This window comes from Megascapheus bottae, chromosome 19 (genome assembly GCF_031878675.1).
Source record: "Megascapheus bottae isolate mThoBot1 chromosome 19, mThoBot2.hap1, whole genome shotgun sequence".
NCBI lineage: Eukaryota > Metazoa > Chordata > Mammalia > Rodentia > Geomyidae > Megascapheus > Megascapheus bottae.
Genome location: NC_143527.1, coordinates 41982273 through 41988272, shown reverse-complemented (window position 1 = coordinate 41988272; position 6000 = coordinate 41982273).

The window sequence follows — 6000 nt, the reverse complement described above, 5'->3', positions numbered from 1 at the left end:
AAACTTTAGATGCAACCTAATCAAAAATCCTTTACAACATCCTTCCAGAATGTGATAATAGAACATTTAAATGACTTGGAAATAGGATGTCATGTTAGGTCTGTTTTATAAACAAATTGCTCAGAGATTGAAAACTGCTGTTTGGCACCTAAAATGACAAAGTCAGCATTCATCTTTGTTTATCTTTTTTTAAGAGTAAGGCGAGAGAGCATTATGAATTCAGAAGTCAAATACAAATGTCTCTACTTAATGCTTTATCTTCTGTTCATACCAGGAAATTTTATGAGGGTGTATCACATCCATAGAAAACAGTTGTATTTAACCCTGACATTGATCTCCGGATTGTGTAGGAGTTGATAAACGTGGACCGGGAGATAGTTCCTACCCACAGTTCACAAAGCAGAAGGCAGCAAACAAGAAGGCTGTGACTAACCAACTAGATTCCAGATGGATGGCAAATGCCAGGGTGTGCATTCCCAGACCGGGAAGCTTGGACCACGTCTAAGAATGTGCAGATACCTGGGAGGCTGAGATATGAGGATTAAAGGTCAGAGCCAGCCTGGGTATGTAAGTCTGTGAGACTCATCTCCAATCAACCACAAAAATAGCTTGAAGTGACTCAAGAGACAATGCCAGCCTTGAACAAAAAAATGCTAATGGTCAGTGCCTAGGCCCTGAGTTCAATCCCCAGTACTGGTACACACACACCACACACACACACACAGAGTAATCAGTACTAAAGAACTAGCCTGGCCCATCCCTGTTCTCTTTCCTCCTGCCCTGCCTTGTGTTCTAGTCTGAAGACTGTCAAGTGTGTTCTACAATGATACCAACCGCCATATTGGTAGGGTGTGATTATCAGTGGCAAATTGAGGCTGCCCAAATTTCAAGTTTCAGCCTCTAAAATTGTGAATCACTTTTCCTTGTAAATTCCTGTTATCCTGTTATATCAACGCACAATGTACAGATCTTCACATGTGGTACTCAAGAAACATTTGCCGAAAAATGTATGCCATCAAAAATGTTTCAAATGTCTAAAGCTGAAAGGTAAGCTGTTTAAATACTAAAAAATCTTCTGCCAGGGCTGGGAGTGTGGCCTAGTGGTAGAGTGCTTGCCTAGCATGCACGAAGACCTGGGTTTGATTCCTCAGTACCACATACATAGAAAAAGCCGAACGAAAGTGGTACTGTGGCTCAAGTGGTAGAGCTCTAGCCTTGAGAAAGTCCAAGGACAGTGCTCAGGCCTTGAGTTCAAGCCAGAACTGGAAAAAAAAAATCTTCTGCCTGACCCCCTAAAAAAATGTGCTGGTTTGGCTGGAGAGATGAACGACAACAGTGTGGGGTGGAGAAGGGGGGAGTAGAGGGAAGTTGGAGGAGGGAATGGGAATGAGCAGGAGCTACAAGTGACCGCAGTACTGGCTTGTGTTCAGGAACCACTAATTATTTCCCTCCACCCATAAGAGTTCACTGAAGAATGTCCATTCAGCATGTGGGATTTAGATTCAAACACTGGTCATTGAACACAGTATATAAAGTGGCTCAGTGTATCACCTCCCGTGTGAATGGATTGAACACAGTATATAAAGTGGCTCAGTGTATCACCTCCCGTGTGAATGGATTGAACACAGTATATAAAGTGGCTCAGTGTATCACCTCCCGTGTGGAATGGAAACCAAGTATGCACAGTGGGCACTCACAGATGATGGGGTGAGGTAAGTCAGGGTACATTTACACAAGTGTCAACACCACAAGCACCCAAGTCCCTTAGGCCTGCACTTAATATAATTCTAATAAATAAGTGTGGCTTCTTTTTTTTTGTTCTTTTTGGCTAGCCCTGGGGCTTGAACTCAGGGCCTGGGCACTGTCCATGAGTTTCTTTTGCTCAAGGCTAGTACCCTACCATTTGAGCCACAGGGCTACTTCCAGCTGTTTCTGTGTATGTGGTACTGAGGAATCAAACCCTGGGCTTCATGCATACTAGGAAGTATTCTACCACTAAGCCTTTGTCCCACAGAAGATTAATTTAACAATCTGGAGAGCAGGGGGAGGGAAGGGCTTATACATCAAGGGATGGACGGACTGAAAGTGAAGGGCAAATTGAGGGTCACAATTCATTTACTAAGCACTGCAACCTCCTCCTCCTGTGCCCCTGCTTCTTGGGAGAGGAAATGCAATCAAAGCACATGCAACAAAATAAGATTTAAAATGTTTATTTGGAGGCCAAGAGGTATAGCTCAGTGATTTAGCTGGCAGGATGTTCTAGTTTCTATTCCAATAACAAGCGATAAAGTAAAACAAAAATCTGTTTAGTTTAGAAGTCACTCAGATTTTATACATATACACAAATATAAATTGTTATACCGTTCTTCATTGTACAAGAGAGAAAATAGCCAGACAGCTTCGTGCACTGGAAGGTTTCGTAGAAAACTGGTCATACAGACAGGCGTTGGGTGGCTCACACCTGTAATACTAGCTAACCAGGAGGTTGAGATCTGAGGATCACAGTTTCAAAGCCAGCCTAGGCAAGAAAATCTGTGAGACTCCAATTAATCTCCAATTAATCATCAGAAAAGCAGAAGGGGCACTGTGGCTCAAGTGGCAGCCGTGAGCAAAAGCAGCTCAGGGACAGTTCCCAGGCTTAGAGCTCAAGCCTCAAAATAGAACCCCACCCCACCCCCCGAAAAAAAAGAAAAAAAGAGTAGCAAGCATACTTTCTTAAGCCTGTGTAACCCAACTGAGAGGTAGGGCCCCATCTGAACTGAAATATACTTCCTCATACTATATTTCCGACTTCTGATAGGGGAAGCCCAAATCTGAAGATTTTGGTAAATTCCAAGGTACTTTTTCTCGTATAGATTCCATATTAAAAGAATAGACTCATACTGATACATTAGTGAGTAATACAGACTTCACTCAAGATTCTGTAGGGGATATAGGGGAGAAGGTAAACCATTTAACTGAAAGATCCACTTTTTTTTTTTTTTGGCCAGTCCTGGGGCTTGAACTCAGGATCTGAGCACTGTCCTTGGGCTTTCTCAAGACTAGAGCTCTACCACTTAAGTCATAGCACCACTTTGGCTTTTTTCTGTGTATGTGGTACCCAGAAATTGAACCCAGGGCTTTGTGTCTGCTAGGCAGGCATTCTATCACTAGGAAATACTCCTGGCCCCAAAGATCCCTTTTTTTAAATTTTTTTGTGAGTCATGGGGCTTGAAAAGGATGGAAGTGTAGCTGTGGCTCAAAGTGGTAAAACAAAAAAGAGCTCAGGGACAGTGCCCAGGCCCTGAGACCCATGACGCTTTCTCTCTCTGTCTCTCTCTCTCTCTGTCTCTCTCTCTCTGTCTCTCTCTCTCTCTCTGTCTCTCTCTCTGTCTCTCTGTCTCTCTGTCTCTCTCTCTCTCTCGTACACACATAAAGAAAGAGACAAACGGGGCTGGGAGTTTGGCCTAGTGGTAGAGTGCTTGCCTAGCATGCATGAAGACCCGGGTTCGATTCCTCGGTACCACATACATAGAAAAAAGCTGGAAGTGGTGCTGAGGCTCAAGTGGTAGAGCTCTAGCCTTAAGAAAGTCCAAGGACAGTGCTCAGGCCCTGAGCTCAAGCCCAGGACTGGCAAAAAAAAAAAAAAAAAAAAAAGAAAGAGACAAACTCTCAAATCAGAGAAAGTACTTGAAAATCCTTTCTCAGTTGAGAAAGGCTCAAGGCTAGAGCTCTACCACTTGAGTCAGCACCGCTTCCGGCTTTTTTCTATGTATGTGGTACCGAGGAATCGAACCCGGGTCTTCATGCATGCTAGGCAAGCACTTTAACCACTAGGCCAAACTCCCGGCCCTCTCAGGTGATTTTTTTTTGTGTGTGTGTTCCAGTCCTAGGTCTTGAACTCAGGGCCTGAGCACTGTCCTTGGACTTTCTCAAAACTAGAGCTCTACCACTTGAGCCATAGCATCACTTCCAGCTTTTTCTATGTATGTGGTACCAAGGAATCAAACCCAGGTCTTTGTGCATGCTAGGCAAGCACTCTTACCATTGGCCAAACTTCTGGCCCTTCTCAGATGATTTTAACGTTCAGATTGTAACTATAGAAAGATGCTCAACCTCATTAGTCATGAGGAAATTAAATGCAAGTCTAGTTCACACTGATGCTCAGTGGTATGCAAGGACAAAGGAACTGCAGCCCTCCTGTGCTGCTGGTTGTGATGTGAACGGTCCAGGCTCTGGGGAACACTTTCCGCAGATTTTTCCGACAGCTATCTTAGAGTTACCCTGTGACCCACCTATTTCACTCTCAGGTGTGTTATCTGGGATGATTGATTTATATGGCAGCATGTCTGGGAGCCTTGTGGCTCGACGTTGTTTCTGGGTGAGATCAATATTGCAATCAGGAAACAAAAATAAGCATGTTGAGTGGCCTAGTGGTAGAGTGCTTGACTAGCATGCACTAAGCCCTGGGGTCGATTCCTCAGTACCACATACACAAAAGAAGCTGGAAGTGGTGTTGTGGCTCAAATGGAAGAGCACTAGCCTTGAGCAAAAGTGCTCAAGGACAGTGCCCAGGCTCTGAGTTCAAGCCCTAGGACTGACAAAATAGATACAGCGCATTGCCTTTTCAGTGTGGGTGGGCCTTATCCAAAACACTGAAGGGTCAAGAGGGGTTAAAAAAAAAGGCCAAGATAGAGGATATTTATATTTGTTCTGGAATGAGGGTATTGGTATTTTTTTCCTGCCTTCATACTCAAATGGGGACTGAGTCTTATAACCATTGGCTCTTCTGGTTCTCAGGCCTGGTGACTCAACTGGAACTTAATATCATTGCTTCTTGAGTCTATAACTTGCTGATTGTAGAACTTAACTTCTCAGTCTCTATAATTCTGTGACCAATTCCTGACAGTAAATGGTGTGCGTATGTGTGTGTAATATGTTTTTGTTCTCAGAGATTCAAGCCTAGGCAAAACCTTGGGCACATGTTCATAGAAGTATTATTCATAATAGTCCCAAAGTGGAAAACAACCCAAATGTCTGTCAACTGAAGAATGAAGTACAATAATTATGGTGTAGCTTGGCACTGTGGCTCACACCTGTAATTCTAACTACTCAGGAGGCTGAGATGTAAGGATAGTGGTTCAAAGCCAGCCCAGGCACTAAAGTTCATGAGACTCTTATCTCCAATTAGCCTCTAGAAAACAGGAAGTGGGACTGTGGCTCAAGGCTAGGGTGGTAGCCTTGAGCTAAACAGCTTAGGGACAGCGCCCAAGACCAGAGTTCAAGCCCCAGGACCAGAAAAAATAAATTATGGTGTAGCAATAAATGAAATAAATACTTCTGGAAAGAGGAATGAACTATTAATGTGTGCATACCATGGAGAAACTTTGAGAATGCTGTGAAAAAAAAGCAGCCAGAAGAGAGGCTGGGAGTTTGACCTAGTGGTAGAGTGTTTTCCTAGCATACACAAAGACCCGGGTTCAATTCTTCAGTACCACATACACAGAAAAAAGCCGGAAATTGTGCTGAGGCTCAAGTAGTAGAGCTCTAGCCTTGAGAAAGTCCAAGGACAGTGCTCAGGCCCTGAGCTCAAGCCCAGGACTGGCAAAAAAAAAAAAAAAAAAAAAAAAGAAAAGAAAAGAAAAAGCAAGCAAGCAAGCAGCCAGAAGAGAAAGGCCACATATCACATGACTTTACATATGTGACATGTACCAAGAATGCATAGCCATCAGCCAGTTGCTGGAGGCTGCAGAAAAAGTGCTTTATTACTGTTTATGAAGTTTATAAGCTTAATGAATAAGGAATTTCTTTGGGAAATACCATAAAACTATTTGATGTGGTGCCTGCACAAAGTTACGACTATACTAAAAACTAGTGAGTCAAATAAAATAGTAAATTATATATATGTATATATGACATATATGTGACACATATATATGCATATATATATATATATATATGTGTGTGTGTGTGTGTGTGTGTGTGTGTGTGTGTGTGTGTGTGTGTGACAAGCTAGGCATC